Source organism: Capsicum annuum, chromosome 5 (assembly GCF_002878395.1).
Source record: "Capsicum annuum cultivar UCD-10X-F1 chromosome 5, UCD10Xv1.1, whole genome shotgun sequence".
Taxonomy (NCBI): domain Eukaryota; kingdom Viridiplantae; phylum Streptophyta; class Magnoliopsida; order Solanales; family Solanaceae; genus Capsicum; species Capsicum annuum.
In genome coordinates this window covers 53,326,362-53,352,681 of record NC_061115.1, presented here as the reverse complement: position 1 = coordinate 53,352,681, position 26,320 = coordinate 53,326,362, and positions in this window count along the sequence as shown.

The following is a 26,320-nucleotide window of genomic DNA, read 5'->3' as shown; positions in this document are numbered from 1 at the left end:
GTATTGTTCAGTCAGATAACGAGATTCAATAGTATTCCGTCAGATACGAAACCAAGTAAATTCATCTTAACCTAGTCAGATAAGTTGAGAAATATGATCAGTATCAGATTCATTTCAGTTTAAGTTGAGAATCAGTTCAGCGTCTTTTAGCTGAGAGTAGGAGCTTGCACCAAGCGAGTGCAGGGATAGAAGCTACATATTAGAGAGACAGATTTGTTAGGAGCAATCCCTGAACTCCAGAACTGCGTAGCCAATGCAGGATGCAGGAGTCACCCATTAGAAAAGGCTTATCACCAACTAGATAGGCTTAACTATTATACTGCCTTAGACTTGACTTCCTATGTGGGTCACCCATTAGAGAGGCTTGACCAGAGAAATATTTACCTATGGCATGGTATTGACACCCTTCCAACTGGGGTTACAGGTTGGACCCTACAAGTTCAGATTTGGGGCATGTTAGTTAAGTGAGCACTCCCATAGTTACAGTTTCAATATCAGTCTCCAGAAAAGAACTTAGAATCAGGACTATTAGGTACAGTCATCTATCTAAGTAGGTAACTCAAATAGTTCCATTGACTCATGGACCACCCACTAGATAGACATGGTCCCACATAAAGTTATTGATGAATCTCATTATCATATCTAGATATCACCCATTAGATAGACTTGATCTCAGTCTCAGATTCAGTTGAGTCATCTCATTATTAGATCCATAGATCACCCGTTAGATAGGCTTGATCTCAGTGTCAGATTCTGTTGAGTAATCTTATTATCAGATCTAGAGATTACCCACTAGATACGCTTGATCTCAGACTCAAATTCACTCGAGTAATCTCAATTTCAGATCCCGAGACCACCCGCTAGATAGGCTTGATCTCAGTCTCAAATTTAGTTGGGTAATCTCATTATAAGATCAGAGACCACCCGCTAGATATGATTGATCTCAGTCTCAAATTTAGTTGAGTATTTTTATTATCAAATTCAGAGATCTTCCTCTAGATAGGTTTGATCTCAGATATAATTTTTTCTTATCATTCATAGTAGATTCCGACATCATCCGTTAGAGAGGTTTGATCTCCGATGCAGTCAATAAAGAGTAGAAAGATCATTATTTAGTCATCGATATGAGTAGATTCCGTTAATCAATTTAGTATTATAAGTTTTCGGGATCACTCGCTGATAAGACTGGTCTCAACTCCAGTACTCAGTTATCAGTATCAGATGATTCAGTGTTTAGTATCTCAGGCATTAGTAGTAAGTTCAGATGGAAGTAAAGTAGCATTCGAGTTTTATTATTTTGAATCACGATGATTTAAGTTATGGTTCAAGCATTCATGCATGTGTTATCATTTAGTACTCTCATGATTATTTAGTTATGTAATTGTTCATGCATGAGCCCTTGCAATTAGCCTTACCTTATCTTCATACACCCAAATTCCCCTACTGACACATTTGCGCTATGGTGTTTTTTTGACCCTATAGCTTCGGAGGCACGAGATCCAGAGTACTCTTAGAAGCATTGTACCAGTAAGCCTCAGTAGAAATAGCAGCGCGTCCTCTTCAGTCAAGGATGATCCTGATTTTTATTATTATCGTATCAGACTTCATTTATTTTTAGTAGATGGAGTTAGTTGGTGACATGTCCTATCAACTTTATAGTTCAGATAGTTTAGAGACTTTTCAGAGAGATGTATCAGTATTCAGTTTTCAATTTTGAATATTTTTAGATGTTTTGAACCTTATGGCCAGCTTTTGCATTTATTATCTATATTATGCAGTGTTTAGGTACAATATCAGTAGAGGGTTAGCTTGTGGTCCTTCGGGATCATGAGCACCATGTGATGTTCTAGTTCTAGAAAAATCAGGTCGTTACAAACTTGGTATTAGAGGCTAAGGTTTAATAGTGTCCTACGAAGTCTGAAAAACCATATCTAATAAAGTCTTGTACATGGGTGTGTTGCACGCCACATTTATGAATAAGAGGCTATAAGATGTTTTTAGGAGAATTTTCCCTTCTCTCAGTATTCATGACGTGCAAGTAAGTATGAGCTCAACTTGATCCTCAGCCCAATCTACCTCTTTCCTCTATTTACTAAGGATGTCTCCTCACAGAGATTATTCCCATAGGGTTGATGACCAGCCACCTCAGCCAGTAGATCCTTAGAAGGAGAATGTGCCATATGTAGAGTTTTGGGCAGATTTTCAGGTGCTAGCCCAAGCTGTGACTAATGTTCATGGTAACCATCAGGATATGGACCCAACTCAGCAAGATGGGGGTTCAGCCACAGCCAGAATTAGAGATTTTATGTGAATAAACCCTCCATAGTTTTATGGGTCAGTAGCAGGTTAAGACCCATAACTTTATCTTGAGGAGGTGAAGAAGATCACCCAGGTTATGCAAGGAGACTGTAGAGTTAGCATCTTAAAGACTGAAGGATATTACGCATGATTGGGTTATGATGTGGAAGAAGGGTATAGGGGAGTATGTAACTCCCGTGACTTGGCAGGAGTTTGAAGATGCCTTTTTAGATATGTTTGTCCCACTAGAGATGGGGAAAGCTAAGGGACAAGAGTTCAATAACCTAAGGTAAGGATCCATGTCAGTAAAATAGTATTGTCTTAGGTCTTACTAGTTAGCTAAGTATGCCCCTGACTTGATAGCTGACCCTAGAACGAGTATCTATAAGTTTGTGGCTGGCATATCTTGGTTAGTGTTGAAAGAGTGTAGAGCCTCTATGCTCAATAGAGATATGGACCTTTCTCGACTGATGATGTATGCACAGAAAATTGAGGCAGATAAGACGAAAGAGAGTGAATGAGTGAGTAAGAAAGCCAGAACAGGTAGCCATGATTTCTCTTAGGTAGGGTCCCAGGGTAGTAGCAACTCTCATCATAGTCAGAAGTTGTCAGTCCCATCTCAATTCTCAGCTAGTGTATCCACCCCAAAGTTAATGGATTTCAGTCATGATGGGGCGCCAGACCTCATAGCCAAGAGTAGTAATAGTGGTATTCGCACCTATCCACTTTGTGGAGAGTGTGAAAAGAGCCACCTAGGCATGTGTAGAGCCGGCAGTGATATGTGCTATGGGTGTAGTACTCCAGGTCAAAAAATGCGAGAATGTAGAGTTATAGCTCATAGAGGTAGAGAGTTTTATCAGCGGAGTGCCCCATTTGGTACCAATAGTGGTAAACATTAGAATAGACTTCATGAGCTTCAGACCCACCATGATCAGGAAAGGTTCCCTGATATTGATTCGGGTATGTTATGAATCGTTCATCTTTATGATATGCATTGTTAGATCCTTTGCTCCATTTTTAGATTATATGTCAGCATGAGTCATGCATTAGTTTTAGATCTCATTCGGTCAATCATGACCCGGTTCATAGGTGCCCCGTGCACCACCTAATATTTGAGCAAAGTGTATTTAGAGGGATATAGAGTCCCAAGTGGGAGATGCCCCATGAAATTACGATGCTTTCATGTCCTTAGACTCATTCAGTTGTATGTTTTGACTCTCCTTACAAAGTTAACATTAGTTATTATTTCATAGCCAGTCATGCTTTCGAGAGTCAGTTCAGTCATATATTCATGCATTAGATATGTATGTTTAGTAGAAATAGTTCAGCTTTTCAGTGTGCTTAGTCATGCATTCATGAGATCGACTCAGTTCTGAGTCCATGTATCAGATATGCATGTCTATAAGACCCCAAAAAATTATCTCGTAGTCTGAGCCTTAGAGTGTGTTCAGTAAAATGTTAATTTGTTCCTAAAAGGTTGAGAAGTGTCTTCCTAAGTGAGAAGTATTTTAAAACATGTAGAATTTACCTAATGTCGATTTTTTTTCATGTTGAAAATTTAATAAGGTTTTTGATGATACCAAATTCGCCCAAATCCGATACACGGGTGATGAGTTAGAGCCATTTTAGTAAGACAGTGTACCACCTAGTACTTTAGCACGTCGCGGAGCTAGCCAAAATGGCAATCGTCAAAATCCAATGAGCCTCCGCGATTATGATGCATTACTCCAAGACTTAATTTCATAGTTGGGAATTTACAGTGCTCCAACGCGATTCCACCATGTCGCGGTTCTTTTGCAGTTCGCAACCAAGGTGGCAATGCAATTTCCACCGCATCGTGCCACCAACCACTTTCCCAATTGTCCAGTTTCCTGTGAGCTTGAACAATTCCACCACGTCATGCCATCATGTGAAATCAGTATTTTTAGATTCCAATTTTAAATTTCAAGGACAAATTGGTAATTTCTTAAAGCCCCAAACCAGTCTATATAAGGGATTTATACCCTAAATAATGAAAATACTTCTCTATTCATAAATTTTTCCCTAAAATCATAATATTTTCTCTCTCAGCAAACCAAGAACAATATCTAGGGTTTCTAATCCAAGACCCAAGTGATCAAGATACCTCTATAAATCTTTCTAGAATCATATAACAAGGTATGTAGATGTTGATTCTTGGGTCCCTTTCATCCAAGAACCCTTTTCTAAATTTCAAGGATGTTATGTTTATGATTTTTCATGATTCATGTGAATTGAAATTGGAGTTTATGCTATTATTGAGTTTCTAATTCATGTTTTGTTTATGAGGTTTCAATCTTTGACCCTAGTATGTGATATTCATGTGATTTTCATGATAAGCCCTCTCCAAGTTACTTGTTAAGTGTAGAAATTGTTGAATAAGCAAAGAATACTCCCCATATGTTTGATAAAATGCTTATGTGAAGGAATTAGAGCCATTATAGCATGTTGACTAGAAATCACCAATTGTATGCAAGCCTATGCATGCCAAGTGTTTGTTGAAAAGCCTTAGAGAATGAATTGTGACATATTAGCATGAAATCCCCCAATTATGTGTTCTTTAATGCATGTTAAGTGTTTGATGCAAGACCTTGGTGAATGGAGTATGAGTCAATATCATGTCTCCCTATACTACCACATGTTTATGATTTCTAAATGCTTGAAGGTATGCTTTATTAATTGTGAAGGTGAATAAATGTCCATGGTCTTGATAGTTCAAGAATGGTTGTTGTTTACTTTTATGTTATCAAGTCCTGGGGGTAGTTATACCCGATAATTTAGCTGCAGTCTAAAGTCTGTGTCAGCTATCATGATAATCTCAGTTAATCCATGAATCTCAGAACTCAGTGAGTTATAGAACTCTATACTCTCAGACAGATACAGAACTTAAGAAATCTCAGTAATCTCCATAATCTCAGTATCACTAGTAATCTAGCCTCCATTCTGTACTCAGCTTAGATCTAGTAGTATTCAAGTGTTCAGTTCAAATCTCAGTAGTAATTGAGTAATCTGTTCAAAGCTCTGTATCATTCTGTTAGATAAAGAGATTCAGTAGTATTCTGTCTAATACCAAACTAAGTGAATTTAGCTTAACTTGGATAGATCAGTTGAGAAATATGATCAGTATCAGATTTGGTTCAGTTTAAGTTGAGAATCAGTTTAGAGTCTTTTAGCTAGAAGTAGGAGCTAGCACTGAGGTGGTGTAGGGATAGAGGCTCCCTGTTAGGGAGGCAAAGTCGTTAGGAGCAATCCTTAAACTCTAGAACTGTGTAGCCAACGCAAGATGCAAGAGTCACCCATTAGAAAAGGCTTGTCACCCTCTAGATAGGATTGAGAATTATACTACCTTAGGCTTGACTTCCTACGAGGGTCACCCGTTGGAAAGGATTGACAAGAGAGGTCTTTACCCGTGGCACAGTATTGATACCCTTCCAACTGGGGTTACAGGTTGGACCCCAATAGTTCAGATTCGAGGCATGTCAGTTAAGTGAGCACTCCCACAGTTAAATTTTCAGTATCAGTCTTTAGAAAAGAACACAAATCAAGACTTCCAGATATAGTCATCTATCTAAGTGAGAAACTCAGATAGGTCCATTGACTCATGGAACACCCTCTATATAGGTATGGTCCCACATAAAGTTATTGAGTAATCTCATTATCAGATCCAGAGATCACCCGTTAGATAGGCTTGATCTCAGTCTCAGATTTAGTTGAGTAATCTCATTATTAGATCCAGAGATCACATGCTAGATAGGCTTGAGTTCAGTATCTGATTAAGTTGAGTAATCTCATTGTCAGATCCAGAGACCATCCGCTAGATAGTCTTGATCTCAGTCTCAGATTCTGTTGAGTATTCTTATTATTAGATTCAGAGATCTTCCGCTAGATAGGTTTGATCTCATATATAATTTTTTCTTATCATTCATAGTAGATATCAAATCATCCATTAGAGAGGTTTGATCTCTAATGCAGTCAATCGAGAGTAGAAAGCTCAGAATTCATTCATTGATATGAGGAGATTCAGTTAATCAGTTTCAGTGTCATCATTTTTTGAGATCACTCACTATATAAAACTAATCTAAACTCCAGTACTCAGTTATCAGTATCAGATAATTTAGTGTTCAGTATATCAGGAATTAGTAGTGAGTTCAGATGACAGTAAAGTAGTATTCGAGTTTCAGTATTATGAGTCACGATGATTTCAGTAATGGTTCATGTATTCATGTATGTGTTCTCATTCAGTACTCTCATGATTATTCAGTTAAGTAATTGTTCATTCATGAGCCCTTGCAATTAGCCTTACTTAATCTTCATACTCAGTATATTCCCATACTGACGTATTTGAGCTATGGTGTTTTATTTGGCTCCATATCTTCGGAGGCATGAGATCCAGAGTACCCTTAGCAGCTCAGTCCCAGTCAGCATCAGTAGACATAGCAGTGAGTCTTCTTCTGTCGAGGATGATCCTTATTTTTATTATTATTGAGTAAGACTTAGTTTATTTTTAGTAGACGGAGTTAGTTGGGGACAAGTCCCATCAAATCTATAGTTCAAACAATTTAGAGACATTTATGACAGATGTATCAGTATTCAATTTTCAATTTTGAGTATTTTTAGATGTTATGAACCTTATGGCCAGTTTTTCCATTTATTATCTATATTATGTAGTGTTCAAGTACATTATCAGTAGAGGGTTAGCTTGTGGTACTTTGGGATTATTAGCACCGTGTGACGTTCTGGTTTTAGAAAAATTGGGTCATTACACGACCCAACTAAGTCCAACCATCCCATGCAAGTAATCCATCCATACTAAATCTAGGGCCATAAGCCATGCCATAACCAAAGAAATTCCAAAACATAATATAATTAAACCCAAAATGAAGTATGATGGAACAATTGAAATTATGTCCTATGATGCCAGCCTCTTTGCTTATTCCAATGCCAAGGCCGACACCAATACCGATCCCGCCCATTCTAAGCAATAGAAGTACCACAAAGCCTCTAACCAAAAGGGTAATAAAATCCGATTGGGACATAGCCCCAACCATTGGTGAAACTAATATCTAAAATAAAATCAAAGTGTCTAGAAATATTTTGAGAGGATGGAAGCTCACCACTTTAGTCCAAATGTTGTCCCCGATTCAAGCACTATGTAGGAGGTATAGAATGACTAGTTTCTACATAGCATGGGTATATATCTAATAGTAGACGGGGTTAGCGAGTGATCAATATCATGGTCTCAATGTAAGGATAAGATAATTCCATTTATAAAACCAAGTAAAACCACACATATGCATGTAACCATACATATATATATATATAACCATGCTGAAAAAAGGGACCAGTTTAAGCATGTCTTTTAAACCTTTACTTGGGTTGTGGATCTTCACCGTACTAAACCACTCATGGGCTATATGGGTTTAGCTCCCCCTATTGAAAGGGCCCCAATGTTTGTAGCCTCACGACCAGGGAAGTATCCCTTGGGATGACTAATATATCCCTAAAATCTAGTGTGACATCATTCGCATGGTCACTAAGACCAACCTCATATCAATAAATATAAGTTTCCAATTTGGTCCTCCCGGGACCTCTACCTTCCATGCCTTTGCTACGCATCTCGCCATTTTTACCAAACTAAAACCAATTTATAAATAACAAAACATTTATCTATTTATTTACCAAGGTCATTGATATTTGTATCGTCATACTAACCCTTACTTGCAAGTATCATCCATATCCAACCATTTATAGATTTAAGGGGACTTTCAAGTGCCTTTCCATTTACCATAATAACAACTTGGGAGACTTCCATGTTCCCTACAAGCATAACTTATTAGACTTTTATCATTCCAAGCCATTTAAACCTTGCATAATTCCTTTACTAAGTTTTAAAACATTTAAGAGTTCCATTAAAAGTAGTCAATGCAATGAGCATATCTTTATAAGCATTTTGTCAAACACATTGGAGGAATAATATGACCAAAACAAATTTCAATTATCATTAAACCATTCCCATGAAATCCAATTATCCAAATCCACAATTAATGCATATAAAATCATAATTAAAACCATGGAAACCAAAACTAACTATTTAACATCAAAATCCCCAAATCATATTTGAAAACCAAAATCATACAATCAATGAAATCATGAAAACATTCATACAAACCATACCTTTATGTAAATTAGTAATAAGGGAAGAGAACATTCTTTAAACCAAGATGATGATGGGAAGAAATCACAAGGCAAGCCCCAAATTAATCCTTTAGTTGAAACCATAGTTCCCCTTTCCAAAAGCTCTTGAGAAAATTATAGAGTGTTTAGGAAGAGTTTCTATGTGTTAATGAATAGAATGACGGTGTAACTTACCACCCAAATAGGTTAGAATACATGGGACCATATTAGGATATGTGGGGAAATGTCCAGAATACCCCCACTTAAATTGCACAAAAACCCCATCACCGGGATATGACTGACCCACACGAGTCGTATCCTTCGATACGATCGGTATCCTCCACTCGTATTCTTTCCTCAACCATTGGATCAAAAACTATTCAATATATGACTCATTCTACCAAGTCATAACCATAATATATGATATTTTCCCTTTATCCATACCCCTGGAAGATTTACACACCCAAGGAAGATTTAGACATTGTCCACCATACGAGTCCTAGGTATGATTTATACCCTAAATTACATATCATGTTGAGCCACTCATACTTAGATTTAACCTAAGTAACCAAATCTAAGATTAAGTTAAGGAACCAAACGATCCGTAACCACCAATATAACTTGTACCACTAAGTCGTATCCGTTCTAGTAATCATAATCCAACCTACCAACCAACACTGATCAGTATACAACTGGACCACACCATCCATACTCCAACATAAGGTTTATATCCATGAGTCATATTGGGTCCAGAGATCAAAATTCTAGAAAAAATTTTAAGGTTCAGAAACTAGGGTGTTTCATAGGTTCAGAGCAAATTACAAAAATAATAATAGTATGCTATATAAAAAGTCATAATTATGAGCCTAGGTGTCGCAAAGTCTATTTTATTTTCTACTTAATGATCACAAAAATGTACTATTCATGATTTGGCCTAATTACTAGTACCACCCAAATAAAAAGTCTTTCTTTTCACTCCAAACAAACATAAATAATAAAAATACTCCTAAAACTAAAAATATTACTTACAAAAGAAAATAACTCGGTTCAAAGGGCGCACTGCAAAAAATAACACAAAATAAAAATCAAGAGTCAGCAAAGTATGCTCGACTAATGACTAAAAACACTAAAAGCCAACAAAAAAATTAAATATAAAGAATAAAAGAATTATCTCTTTGTATTTTAGGACGTACTTATTTTTTTCTTATTTTTTACAACTAATAATAAATACATAATAGAAAATCCTATAGCATACTTGACCTTAACAAATATTGAAAGATATGTCACCCCACACTTAAATCATCCATTATCTCTAAAGTGATAAATAAAGGAAACGAGGGTTAAAGATACTCATTGATACCCTTTAACTCTTAGGGAACAACATGTTTCTTTAATTCTCATCAAGTATCATGCGCAACCCACACTTAAGCTCAAACATGCTCCTTATCTTAATATTCCAGTACTAGGACTTTGCCTTAATCTGTAAAAAAAAATAAATCAAAATAAAATAAAAAAGAAAAGGTGACATTGTAAAAATAAATAGAAATAAGAAGTTACACTACTAGTTGGGTTGCGTTCCACTTCTGTTGCCACTTTGACCTTATTAATTTCACCCTTAGTTTTTTTCTAATTTATACGACACTCAAGCGGCGGTGGTATAAAAACAAAAGAATGAAGTGATAGAGGTCAGATGTTGCACTTTGTTGTCCCCTTAAGAGAGGAATGTAATCATCGGGTTTGGCATAACAAATTCAAGAATGTACACATATTTTCCTCCTTTTGTCATTTTTTCATACTTTCAGGTGGTTCGATTAATATCTTACTATGTAAATGCAGTATGAAAAAATGATTAGAATGAGGTCCTATACACCCTAGCTCATACAATGCATTATTATTTAAATCCTCATATTCATACACACTAAATTCTTAAAAAATAATACTATCTAAGATGTCAATGAAATAAAAGTCATTATTACTCCACACTTTATCATGTAAATATGTCATATCAAGAAGAGTAGTAAAATATTTAAAAATAAATAAATAAATAAAATTAACAAATTAAAAAAAAAATATATACAATAAATAAGAACTAATAGTCAAATAAACATAGTTAATCTAGACCTAAACTGATTTTTCGACAAAAATGCCAACTTTTGAAGTCGCCTAAATTATACATGGCAATGAGATATAAAGTAGTCGCTGTCAAATATATCACCCAACTAAGGTTGAGGTTGATCCCACGAGGAATATAATTACGACATAGGTTAATGTGGTTATTTAGACTATTAAGCGATTGTTTCCAAAGGAAGGAATTTAAAGAAATAAGTAAATCATTTGTAAATCGAAGTAAAAGTAGAGAACTATGTGTTTATGATGAGAAATTAATGAGAATGATGAACTAGTTTAATGTTTCCCATAATTTCATAACTATGCAGGTCGTTCATGCTCGTAATTTATTCCAATCTAATGCATGCAAAATCTAACAAGATAGGTTAACCTTAAGGTCAATAAACGTCAATTAGATGAATATCACTCTTTTTGATTTTTTTTAGTCATAAACCGTTGTTCTTAATCTCAGATTAACTTTTCCTATTATCGCTCAAGTTATTAAATGAAGGCTGATAGCTTCAAATCTCTATTGTTATTTTCTTTTCCTAATATCTACTTTCTTTTGAGCAAGTCTAGAAATGTAATGACCCTTCCGGTAATTTTTCATAATTCTATTTATTTTGTATTTTCAGCTTCTCCATAGCTACCCCAAGTCATTTATGAATTGTTGGGACTGATAGTTTTATTATTGGATTGTTCATTTGGTTTTTAGAACTAACTCAATGTTTCAAAGTCGTTGTTGGTTCCAAATGGCCACCATACAAACACTTTAGTAAAATAAACTCAAATAAAAATTTTGTCTGTGCCAGCAGCTCTAGAATATTGGTTTTATGATAGGTAGAACATTGATTCAAGTCCCAATGCACCTAATCATATTTCAACATATTGGTAGAAAATTGGAAAATTTGAACTATGAGTTTGGAACCCATATTTGGTCTTAAAAATCTTGAATGAAAAACCAAACTTTTCCAACGCATCTAGAATATTGAATTTAGTGGGATTATATAGTAAATTTTCAAAAATCAAATTTCGAGTGAGTCCCGAGGCGTTTCAAACTTGGAAAATTTTCTAAGTTTGTTGATATCTGCTGTATTATGATCGTACAAGGGATACTGTAATCACCTTATTGTAATCGTACAAGGTGAAAGGAGATCGCGCTATGGCATTTATGATCCAAGGAGTACGATTGGTTCATCTCCTTACCTGTATTGAGGTATTTAATGACCCCTTAGGCCTCAGTTTGGTCATTTTCTCCTCACTCTTGAAAGCCAAAAATTCTAAATGGGTATGGCATATAAAAATTGAGTTGTGTGGGTGACATAGGATTATGATTATCATTTTTTTTATCATGAATATCTTTGGATTTAAGGTAAGAATCTTACAATTTCAATTTTTAATTTAATGATTATTTGATAAAAAATCTCAAATATCTTGAGGGCTTTATATTAGCCTGAAATATGCTTACTTTTCACCTATTCCTTGAGAGTTATGATTTCTTGATGGTGTATGAACTTTGGGTTGACCTCGAAAATGTGTTTTCTATAATTGGGGCGCAGTGGAGGTTCTTGGACATGGAGTACAATAGTGCAATATGGGTATCGTTATGCTCGTATTGATGCATAGATTATGTTTTTAATAGCTTGGAATCTTGAATAGGCTTCTTGAAATATAAAAATGAGGATTTATCAAATTGATGAGTATTCTTTAGATTTGACGTAGGATGGTTTATTCCTTGTTAGAATGAGATTTGTTATTGTATAATTATTATTTCTTGTTAGATTTAGAGTGGTTATACATGTTGGATGACATTTTTTCAATTTTTGTGGTTAGTTAGATCTCTTAGGACATTTGGACCCATATAGTGAAATGCCTACCTTTTGGCTTGAAAACCTTAATGGATTAGACTTGATATCATATTGCTTAACATGACAATGCATAGAACTACTCAAGTTATATGGGAGTGACCTTATCACTCATGCATAGGTAAATATTTTCCTATGAAGCTTAATTTAATGAAGTTGATTTAGTTCCAATAGACTTAGTATTATAGTTGAATCTATACTTTGGACTTAATGGAGTCTTTCTACACATAAAAGAGTTGAATTAGATACCTTAGCCTAGACCAAGGTAGAAATAAACTTATAAGGTATATTGGGGGATTTAGAAGTGGGCCTTGAACCACCTTAAGACAAAATTCAGGTAGTCCTCGTGAGACCCATAAATTCTTATGAGATTCCTAGAAAATACTCCTTGAAGAAATATTAAGGAACCGTGATAGTAGATTTATTGATGATGCCATAATGAGATATTTTCATCATATTAAAGAATCCCATGACTCATTAAGCTATGGATGTCGCTATTACTCAAGCTATTGATTAGACTATTTCTTGGCTATTGTTTGGGCAAAACTGAGACCTTATTGAATTGGCCCTTAACAATAACATGGCTTAAGCCATAAAGTACGATATCGGCTATGCTTTGAATAAGAAATAGATTATTCTATGGATTTGATATTGCTTAAGTTAGTGATAAATAGTTTTAATGGTAATTGTGGGATAATGAATAGGATACTTGTGGGCCATTGGTCATGATAATTCTTTTGGTTATGCTCATGGTCTAATAGACTAGATTACTGACTTATCACTTATAATATTCATATTACATATATATATATATATATATATATAAATATTCTTATTTATAATGTGACATAAATGATAAATGAGAAAATATGAATGTATGTTTTTCTTACTTTTTATTTTATGTTTACCTACTTCAGCCCTCGTGGGGCTTGTTCATTACTTTAGCCCTCATGGGGCTTGTCCTTTACATTAGCCCTTGTGGAGATTGATTTTTATTATGGATGTTAATATGGATATTTTGCTGATGGTCGGCAAGGTCAGAGGATACTAAAATAATATTATGATACCTAAAAAGGCCAGAGAATGCTATGATGATACCTGGTACTTCTGAAGGATATTATGATAATTTAATGATACCCACCAAGGACAGAGGACACTATTATGATATGATGTTACCCGAAATTGTCGGAGAATGATTATGATTATACATATATAGCTGGTTAAGCCAGAAGATGATTATTGATATGCCTATTAGTACATTTACTAGTTCTACTTCGACTAACCCTATGTATGGAAACTATATGTTATTTAATCTCATGTTTAGTTGGGTATAATATTGATATTACATATGCCGACCATAGTTTTCTAGTAAGCAAGGTATACAGTGGTATATTTTTTGATTTACGATTGAAAAGATGGTTATTGTTGAATATTAATTAATAGGTTAATAATGACTTATGGATAGTTGAAACTTAGTAACAATGAGGACTAGTGGTATTGACTATTACTAATTATGATGATTAAACTATAATGGTATTTAGCGTAGATGAACATTTATAGCAACGATGTTTAGTTGATAATAATGATTTTATCGATGATGATGACTTGTTGCCAAGCAAGAATTTGTGGATTACTGATGCTAATTATAAATGGAATTTAGTAAATAAATTTAATAGTGAATAACTAGTGAATAGAGGTTCTTGGATCAATGGTGATTAGTGAGTTTGTGATGGCTAGAAAAAAATATTGGCTAGTCGATAAATATGGCTTAGTAATGAATTTTGGCTATATGCTAGTTATTGGCAACTTGGTGAAGATTGACTAATTGTTGACCCATAAATAGTGATTATGTGGTAAATAGTGTATAAATAACAGTTAGAAGGTATATAATGACAAGTGAGTAATGGAATTAGTAAATATGTTTTGGCTAGCTAATAAAGGGCTATTAGTGCGTATTGAAGATATAGTTGTCCAAATGATGGTATAGTTCTGTTTATGCATATATTGTCATATGTTGCAAAAGTATGAATTTTTTTTATAATTGAGGAATGTTAGTGAACTTTCGATTAATGAAAATTGTGGAATAGTAATGATAAATTAACTGATTGATGTTAAGCATGGAATGGTTGAATAATGATGAAGTTCAGATATTTTGTTGATTAGATTCCTTTAAATTTCTCTTGGGTGTACTCTCCAATTGTATGGGACGTTGTGATGAGTTCTTACTTTATGCATTAGTTGGCATATGGGAGCCAACTTTGTACTTATGATTGCTTGTATTGATGCTTTGTGATACATTATTTGTCCTAATTATCCAATTCTTATGTATAGCGATATAGACATGTGTTGGTTCCTTATGTTATATTATTATTCCGATATTTATTACTTGTTATGTACAACGATATTGAAATGTGTTGATGTCTTATGTTCTACTATTATTTAGTTTTGATTACTTATTATATATAGTGATGATGGAGGTGATTCAGGTTTGATTTTGTACCTTGACTTAGTTATGATTATATTGCATTATATCACTTTATATCATTACTTACTCTATCGGTCGATGATGCCTACTGAGTACCCATTGTTTTGTTACTCATACTATACTTCTACAACTTGTAGATCATAGTACGGATTATCATCGTTGATGTGTGTGAGTCGTGCCGAACAACTATGGTTTGGAGACTTAGAGTGACATTATTACATTCGGAGTATTACCTATCTCTCTCTTATGTATTAGACTAGTCTCTATGTTGTTTTTGGTGATAAGTTATATAAGTGTATTAAGTTGAACTTCACTTTGTACTCTTGAATTATTAGTAGCTCTTGTACTAATACCACCAAATTTTGAGATTATATTATGTAATTGTTTTTTATTTCATCTATTTTGAAATTCTTTTCTATATATTTTGGTAGACCGTTACTACTCGTTCCAGAATATGAGTTTGGCTTGCCTACTAGTGGGTGATAGTAGGTGCAATCATGACCTAAGAAGTTGGATCGTGACAAGACTTAGGAAAGTTATAACATTGAGAACCCATTGGAAAGCAGTCATAGCAAAGAAAATACCAATACATGCATTCACACTGCTCTAGAATTACCACACTTTTAACCTATAGTTACTTTTTTATGATTTCCACATCCCTAGTCGTACAATTTAGCTAATAAAAACTTGAAAATAATAATTAGAAATTTTTAAAATAATCTAAATTATGAACTTACAAATTGAGTAGAATAAATTTGAAATCTTAAATTGTCAAAAAAATTTTAATAAAGATAAAAAAGAAAAGAATGAACCAATTTGCTCCAGCCTCCATGGTGGCTCCATGATTTCTCACTAAATATTTATATGATATTAAAGTTATGAGAAATTACATTAAAATTATTGTTGTGGAATATTTACAAGTGTAAGAAAAAGACAAATAAAACAACAAAGTCCAAAATAGACTGGGAAACTAAAACTGAAATATATTGTAACTTATGTGTCAGTCATAGCTGAGCTGCCTTTCACAGTTCTTCGGCCTTGCATTGGTTGAACCTTTGGTAGATTCCATATGTCTTGCCTGACTACTTGATTTCCTACTATAACTTGTCAATTTTAATTTTATTTTTACTCTTAATTTCTTGATCTTTGCACCAATTCAATCCTACAAATAAAAATGTAATATAAAGCATAATTCCTAAAATCCAATGCTCAAATAGGACAAATAAAAATATTAAATATGTGGCAAATCATGGTTAAATAAATGAAATTTTAGCCTCGCATTAGTTAATTCTACAAAAGCTCTCCTAGTTTTCCTAGCCATAGGGCATGAAATAGTAATATACCTAAAGCTTTCCTACACATTATTGTTACCACAACATGTAAGCTCATTAAGCAATCCTATTTTTATCTTAACTTCAATAATAGGAATTCTATACTTATATTCTCCATAGAAAGAAAAAACTTTAAAAGAGACTGCTTTAACCCATATGTTCTTTAAGTCCTCTTGTTAATCCCCTTTTTTGACTCACTAGTTCCAAGGAACTCCTTTTTGAAAATTTTCCTAATGAGTTAAGCATCCACCGTGTCCTCTTCTAGTCATCTTTATCTTCTACTACACCAATTTATTTGTGAATTTGATTACATACCTTATCATTATACTACACAAATTTCTTGGTGATTTTGACCACATACCTCATCAATGAAAATTTGGTTAAGAAGATTATCATTCTAGCTTTCTTATAACATCAACCACTTAATTCCTCCATAATATATTTTTTGGCAATAGGCAAAGGTAAACAATAATAGAGAGCTCAAGCTAAATCTAATTATCAAAGAAAATGCTAGATTAGTAATACTTTGGTTTCCACCTCATCTCTTAATCAGTATAGTCTCTAGTTTAAAACATGTACTTCCAAACTTTAAAACCCCCTCTCAATTCAAACACTTGAGGCCTATGTCTTTTGCAATATTTATTAAACAAAAAATAATCCGAAATAGACCTTTTGGTTCAAATATTCTACCTAAGCCTTTCAAAAAAACTTTAAGACATCAAATGAAGATCTAACACTACATCATCCTTTTTCTGTAGGTAGACATATTTCATAACATTAAAACTTGTGTTTATTCCTCCTTTCTAGAATGTTCATAAAAAAATTCTAATCAACTTTGTCATAAGCATTGTCTATATCATGTTTAATGAAAATATTTGTTGGGTTACCTCTTTTATTACTGTTAGTGTTAATTTCTTGAGCTAATAAAGTATTATAAGAAATACTACTCCCTTTCACAATGCCATATTGATTTGGGATGAACTTAGGTAGAAACCCTTCTTTTTGTCATATAAAACTCTGGAGATCACTTTATTCAATCAAATTGCTCAAACTAATTGGCCTCGTATTAGAAAAGGTATAAACTACTTTTTTCTTGGATAATATGATCAGATTAGTATGAGTAATACTCTTTGGAAGGGTATGTCCCTAAAGAAAATAATGAAACACCTCTACAATATCCCCCTTAACTATGTCCTAGGTTACCTGATAAAAATGAAAAGTAAATTTATTTGGTCCTCTACCACTCTTTACATTAAGTTCAAAAATAATTTATTTGGTCCTCTACCACTCTTTACATTAAGTTCAAAAATCACTTTTCACTTCTTCGGTAGGATAAGCATTCATTGTATTGTTATTATCCCCATTAATAAAATCTAGATATTATTGGGAAGAGAGAAATCAGTATTATTAAAAAACCCAATAAATTATTCCAGAAAGAAAGACAAAGCCTCAGTAACAGCTTCTTCCTTCTTTCATTCACAAGAATATGAAAGAATTTAGTGTTTTACCCCTTCTAAAAAAGATTGAATTATCGATTTTTACCTCAAAAACTCTTTCTAGTGATGAATATATTTCCTCAGCTAAGTTTTCCCTTTTTATAAATCAATTAGCAGCAATAGGACACTCCTTAAATGGATCTTCTTTTATTTTGACTATCTTTCCCCTAATAACAAATTGTTTTAATATATCATCAAATCTCGGTCTACTTCATTTAGGCTTCATTTTCAATTTTATCCTGAGAAAAATATCAACACCTTCCGGTATCTAACTATTTCTTACCATCTACTTGAAGTCCTTCTAACATATCTAAAATATTATAAATTTAAAAGTTTTAAAATATTGTTGTGTATTACACCCACAAGTCAATAAGAGAGTAACATAATAAAATCTAGCTCTATACTAAGTGTTCCAATATAACATTACAAAATAGGTTAACCATAGCTTGGCTCACAACTATTATATCCAGCCTCTTGAATGAATGTGTTCTATCATCTATTAGTTTCCACCATGTGAAAGGGCATTCATTTAAAACAATACCAAATAGATCAAAAGAATTAATACAAAAAGTAAAGTCTTCATATTCATGAGGATATCAGGAAGACCAATTATATTTACCTTATCACTTATCATCATATTGAAGTCTCTGCCAATCATCCGAGAAAGTGACAAACTATAATTCACAATATAAAGATAATGTAATGACCATTTGAGTCATTTTCTACCTTTACACACCTTATAGATTTCCTATAGCTTCCTAAGTCATTGTAGGTTATTGTTCAGTTACCATAAAATTCATTTGCTTTTTATAGCCAATTCCCTATTTTGAATTCTTCATTGGTAAGGATTGGCTAATGGGTGTAAATATTAGGTTAATAATATTTTATTCCAATTCTAATAGTTCAATTAACTGTAAAATGTCGATTTTAATCTAGAGGGACCTTTGGTTTGAGTCTCAGGGCTTTTAGATTCATTTCATGCCATTATTGAAAATTAATAAAAATGCTCCATGGGTGTGAGACCCACTTTTCATCAAAACAACCCCGAATAGAAATATAAATATCATCATTGACTCTGGATTATCAAACTTAATAGGGTAGCATAGTCTATTTGAATTCACAGAATTCTAAATAAATTCCAAGTGGTCACTTTAATAGATTCCTCTTTAGTAATTAGTTGGTTGACTTAACGACTAAGTCTTGTCCTATCGGGTATCTAAGTGAATGTTTGTCTTCTAAAGTTGATGCTTCATAAGAAGTTGTTTGTTTGCTTTAGCGAAAAGGCCAAATAAGCTAGTGACCACTTTAGTGGTGCTAAGCTGCTTTAGCGGCGGCCGCTAATAGGATATTAAGTTCCACTCTTACACAATTTACTCCCATTTTCTCACAATTCTCAAGAGCCAAAAACCCACGATGATATAGAAATTTAAGAGACAAATCATTGGGAGATCGTGGGGTGTTTATGAGCTTCGAATAACCATTTTCTAGATAAAATCCTTGTAAGTTTTCATTTAATTCTTTGTTTGATGCTTCTTTTTAAACCCAAATCCTTAGATTCTTGATGGGTTAACTTTTGTATCATTTGAGCTCTAAATTTCCCATTCTTGAGGGTAAAATATCCTTGAGCAGAGAAGGATGTGTTGAAAATTTTAGAAATGTGATTCAAAAAATGGGGCCAATATTTTGACTTGATTTTGAACCAAAGCTTAAAAATATAATATGGGTATCATTGTTCTCATATTAATGAGTAGATTATTTTGATAGTGTGGCATCATGCAAAAGTTTCTCAAAAGGGAAAATCAGTAATTTAGCTCATTTATTTAGGCTTTATTTGGCATCCATGTAGGTTATTCTTACCTTTCTCTTAGATTAGGCTTAATTATATTATATATATGATATTGTCCTAGTTTTGGATTGGGAATTAGAACTTGGAGGTGTATTTGGTGTGAATTGGATCATTTAGCTGATTAACAGATCATAATTAGGCTTTATTTAGCTGATTAATTGATCATAATTAGGCTTCATAAACTTAAATATTTATTTCTTAGGTAGAATTGATATCTTAGGCCTCGATAAGGATTATTTAGTACCTAGTAATGACATTTAACACCTAGTCTAGTTAAAGGTAGAATTTTTCTTAGAATAAATTTTTAGGATTATATTTGGGCCCCTCTAGTCTAGCTTAGGCCAAGATTGCTATTAGCTCTTTGTAAACTTAATAGGACTTTATGCATTATTTTAATAATATTCATGAGTTGAGGATATAATAAGCATATGATGGTTTAATCTTTAATTATTTTGGGAGATGATATGAGTTTCTGTTCAGGTTTAGTTAATAATGATATTAGTTTTGGTTCAAGTCTTCAAAATAATGATATGAGTTTTTGTTTAAGTATAGCAAATTATCATACTAGTTCTGATCAAGTCTGGTGTTGAAAGGCTATTTCTAATGGTTATAGAACTGGTTTGAGTCCAGTTGTAGAGGTATGGATAGATCCACAATTATGGTTTCAAGATATGGATACTTGGTACAATAATTGTTAATACTTTTGTGGATTGCATACTGAGCTTTTGGGGGCCTGTGTTATGTTATTTAGTGACTTTTTTATGCCTTCTTGTGTTATGGGGCCTAGTTATGTTTTAAATAGTTATGTTATTCTTACTTTAATTATTTCAATTTGTTACTTTCCATATTGGAGTATTATTCTAGGTTTTTTTGTTTCCTTTGACATAGTTTACGTATTGAAATTCTTATTTTTATATTATGATTTTTCTTAGTCAACAAATGATGCCTACTGAGTGCCCATGTCATTAGTACTTATGCTATACTTCTATACCTTTTTGGTGCAGACCTAAGTACTAGCAGCACCTGTTGATTGCATGATAATATTGGTCAAAGTTTGTAGACAAGTTGAGCTCTCACAACTTGAGTTGACCTTTTCTCCATTTTCTATTATTAGATAGTCTTTCTATTTCGAGACTATTATATGTTTGGCTTTGATAGTACTCACATTCTTTTCATTATAGGCTCTTGTACCAGCCTCACTAGTCATGGGATGATATAACTCTTCTCTTATTTCACTTTATAATATCTCTGTTCTTATGGTTTATGTCTTGTAATTTATCTTACTTGCATAATTTTGACATTTATTCCACTATCCACCAACTATCCCATTACTTGTAGTTTCGATCTATGGTTTGGCTTACCTAATGGTTGGGTAAAGTAGGTGCCTTTACGACTTGAGAAATTTAGTTATGATAAATTGGTATCAGATCTAGGTTCTTTGGTATTTTTGGTACAAGATCAAGTGTCTAGTAGAGTCCCATAGATCAAAATAATGACATTTGTTTCCTATCGTCGATAGGATATAGGACATTCTTAGGAGATGTTCTCTTCTTTCACTAATTTAATGCTAAAGAGTCAGTGTTGGTTTCTAAGATTTATTTGGATTTAATTTTCTGTAGATGTTTAGGATGCGAGCTCCTGCTACTAGAGATGAGGAGCTTAAGTCTATGACCATAGATCCTACTGAGGTACATGGATAACATAGAGATTAGGGGGCAATGAAAGATTTATCCCCAGCTAAAGATTAGGATAGGGAGCCTTCACCAGACTTTATCCCTGCACCCCTACCAAATATTCCTCCACTTCAGTTAGTGGTGGGCCAAGTGGCAGCCCAGGCTCTAGTGGAGTTTATTTCTTTATTATTGATTCAAGATGCTCTTATTCAATATTTTAATTTGGTTGGTTGTTCACCATCATATGGTGATCAGTCTACGGATTTTAGTGGTACCAAGGTAAGGGCACAACTTAGAGTTGTGACTCCAAGAGTTGAGATCCCTCCCATGTAAGTAATTTCTCTGGTGGTAGATTCTTAAGATTAAGTCTACCTAGGTTTTCTAGGGCACCAGAGGGAGGAAGCATATAAGTTCATGGTTGAATTTATGGATAGGCTCCTTAATTTAGGACTAGTAGAGATTCATGAGGCCTACTATATTACTTTTCAGTTGGATATGATAGCTCGACATTGGTAAAAATGGTATCTTGATTCCATACCAACTGGTTATCCCTCAGTAACAAGGACTCAATTTAATTCTCCAAGGTTTTCTTGGAGAAGTATATGCCTTATAGCCTTAGGGATCATCTGATAGATTATTTTTATAGATTAGAGTAGGGCTCTATGACTATTTTAGAGTGTGACACTTGATTTCATGAGTTGGACAGGATGCTACATCTATCCTATCGACTGAGTAAGAGAGGATTTGGTGTTTTATTGTAAGATTTAAACTTTCTATTTATATGGATACATAGAGGTTTGTTGTTGCTTGTAAGTCCTTTATTAAGGATTCTGATTATTGCTAAATAATGGAAAAGATGTATCGTCAAGGCCTAAGGGGAAAGCGATAAGAGGCTATGTAATCAGGATAATTTAAGTAGGAGCCGACGTGGCTCACGATTTAGAGGCAGCAATTCATATGATAAGTACCCTCAGCATCAGTGTTATCAACATCAGGGTCAATCTAGTAGGCCCATTCATTTTGTACTTTAGACTAATGATGGAGGTTAACCTGGCTATAGTGATTACTCGAGCCATAGTAGTGGTTGGCCTTTGAGTGGTTCATATTTTGGGTTTTCTAGTTGAGGTGTTTATTTTGAGTTTTCCAAATCTTCTAGTATAGTATAGTACCTGGGGTGTGTAATGATTATAGGGTCTTTGGTTATTTGTTAATAGAGTTTCCCCGATGTAGGATAGTTGTGCCTGCAGTGTAAAGTGTTCCAATGATTAGGTCAGTGTCACCTCTAGCTAAAGGTAGTATGTAGGGTTGTCTAGGCCATCCCTAAGTTGATCATTAAAGTCCTCAGGTAGGTAGGTTAGGTAATCGATTAGATACTCAACTAGGTTGGTAGGCTAAAGACAGAGTCTTTAGATGTTATTATTACAGGTATGATCTTATTATTCTATCAGTTGCCTATTTCTTAAATTGACCTAAGATCCACTTATTTTAATTTTTCATCTTTTTATACATCGCGGTTAGAGTTGTCTTAGGATTACTTAAATGTGTCGTTATGTGTATCTACTCCTGTGAATGATTCTTTAGTATTGGATTGGATATATAGATCATGTGTTGTGACTATTTGAGAATTTGATGCTCAAGATGATCTTATTGTGATAGATGTGGTGTATTTTGATGTTATTTTTGGCACAAATTATTTATCCTGTATCATGTGATCTTGAATTGTTTAACCAAGATTGTTACCTTATTCTGGCTCGGCATACCACAAGTTATATGGTATTGATATTTCAGCCAAGAACCTATAGGTATTATTTCTTATGTTTGGGCTACGATACTTATATCGAGGTGTTGTCTGTCTTATCTTACATATATTCATGATGTTAGTGAGGAGATTTCGACACTTGACTCTATTCCTATAGTCTATGACTTTTTGGATATTTCTACTATCTATCTACCTGGTCTTCCTCTTGAGCATAATATTGAGTTTAATATTGATCTTGAGTTGGGCACCCAGCCTACTTCTATGGCACCTTACCGTAAGGATTTTGCCGAACATAAAGATCTAAATTTTTTTTCTTCAAGATCTTTTGGAAAAGGGTTTTATTAGACCAAGTCTGTTTTCATGGGGTGCCCCTATCTCATTCATGAATATAAAAGATGGTTCCTTGCATATGCATATTGAATATAGATGGCTAAATATTAATCACTTCTTTCAACAGCTTGAGGGAGCAATGGTGTTCTCTATGATAGACGTGAGGTCTGATTACCATTATTTGAGGATTCATGTAGTGGACATACCAAAGATAGCCTTTAGAACTTATTATGGCCTTTATGAGATACTAGTAATGTCTTCTGGGATGACCAATGCCCCTGCAACATTCACAGATTTGATGAGCCTCTTGTTCGGACCTTATTTTGATTCCTTCATGATTGTGTTCATTGATGACATCTTTATGTACTAAGGAGTAGGGAGGGGCATATGCAACATTTGAGGAATGTGCTCAAAATATTAATAGCTTTTGTAAAATTATCATAGTGTAACTTATGGATTGAGTCAATTATATTCCTTGAGCATGTGGGGTCTATGGATGGGATCATGATTGACCTAGTGAATATTGAGGATATTCATGATTGGTCTTGGCATACATCACCTTCAAAGGTTTGTAGTTTCATTGGTTAGGCCAGTTAGTATAGACGGTTCATTAAGAGGTTTTCTACTATTACATCATCGATGACCAGATTGACCTGGAAGGAGGTTCTTTTTTTGTGGTTGGAGTGTGAGTCAAGCTTCTGGAAGCTTAAGGATTCTCTCAGTTCAGCTTCTATATTGGCTCTTCTTGTTTAGGGCAAGGGATTTACCATGTGTTCTGATGATTTTAGTGTTGGTTTGGGTTGTATTTTGATGCAGCAAATCTGAGTTATTACTTATGCATCAAGGTAGATGAAGGTTTACGAGTGTAACTTCTCCACTCATTATATAGAGTTGGGATAGGTAGTTTTCACGCTTATGATTTTGAGACATTATCTATATAGAATGCATTGTGAGATCTATACCAATTATTATACTCTTCGATATCTTATGACTCAAAGAGAACTTAATTTTGAGAATCATAGATGGATGGAGTTACTGAAGGATTATGGCATCTATATTCTGTACCATTTGGGTAAAGAAAACATGGATATTCTTGATTCTATTTCAATTTATAGGAGGCAATTAGCATAGGATATCATATACGTATCCCACTTAATGGTGCCACTTGATATTTTTGATTCTCGGAGGATCCTTACTAGTGTTGAGGCCTATTCTACCTTATTTAAGCAGATTTAGAGTCTTCATTTAGAAGATATAGGACTTGGTGTCATCCATGGTTAGGTCCTCAGTGGTGAGTCCAAGAGGGCTACTATAGATTGTTAGGGTATTTTTAGTGTTGATGGTTGCTTTTGTCTTTTAAGGGTTGGTGATTTTATTCAGTCTATCTTCTGTGAGGCTCACAACACTAGATACTCTATCAACCTTGATGAATAGGTATTTGAGCTAACATTACTAGTGAAGTGGCATGAATATATATGTGGTGGATTTTATAGCTCGTTGCATATGTTGTAGGTAGGTGAAGGCCGAACAATAGAGGCTTGATGGCTTGATTAAGAAATTCCCCACTCCTAAGTTGAAGTGGGAATGGATCACCATGGACCTTATTAGTAGATTTACTTACACCTCTCATTGTTCAAATGATATTTAGTTCATTGTAGATCGGTTGATCAAATAGGGACACCTTCTTTCTATTCATATATCCTTCAAAGATAAGAGGTTAGACCATATCTATGTTCATGAGATTGTTCTCTTGCATAGAGTGCCTATATCTCTATTATTTCATACTTGGCTCGGTATTCACATCTAGCTTTTGGAGAGTTTTTTAGGAGTTAGGTACTCAAGTGGATCTCATAACTAGTATTTTACCCTCAAATTGGTGGGCATTCAGAGTGGACTATTCAGGTTATCAAGGATATGCTCTAAGCTTTTGTTATGGACTTCGGAGGTCAGTGGGAGAAGAACTTATGTAACATCCCAAAAATAGGTCCCGAGATGTCACACGGTGCTCAAGACTACAAGTATCCTCAAGCTAACCATGTAAGCCTTATACTAGATTAGGATACTCATAAATGGAGGAATATGAACATAATATCAATTCGGAAGTCTATCTGATCTATGCTGAGAATATCTGAACATATTATTTGAAAATATTAGACTCAAAGTCATGGAAAAGTAATATGGGAAATTTGAACTTTGTCTAGCAGTATGACAAGACTCTACTACTTATAACTAGAGAGCTATTGGGACAAGTCCCCAGCTGACTCGAACAGACTGAAAATACTGAATCAACTACTGTAATGAACACGAAATTTCAATAACTGGGTCCCCGAACTATGAGGACTCACCAACTATCCGGATGTAGATGGAGATGCTTGAAATCACTCACGCAGCTTAAACGGAGCACCCGAACCTACGTTTAAGACAATGTAGCACATAGACATATATGTGGATTAGTACTTTTGGATTGTACTGAGTATATCTGGGTGATAGCATAAGTTAAACAATATCTCAATGTTCATATAAACTTGTAAAGTAACGCATGCTAAGTATAAATGACTTACATTAGTTGGAATAACTGAAAGCAAAAAATCATGAATCAGTAGTGATAAAATATACAGTATAAACATTGTGAGTTATAAGACTTAGTTCTAAAATTTGTGCTTGTATTCTATCTTTAAATCATGTGTCCTAAGTGTAGAAAGGACTCACTTGTATAACTATAAACTGAAAGTGAAAATCTTAAGGTCAATGTCTTATATAAAGCAATAACTGAATAAAATTGTGAGCGTTTACACTTAGCTTTTAAAAGTTGTTCTGTTATTCTTTTCAATAGTCTATTCTATTAGGCTATAGAGAGGTTCTTCTAAACAACAGAAACTATGTGAGCTCACATGGAGTCAGACATCTAGTTCCCCTATGGGAAAACCTTATGTTGGGGA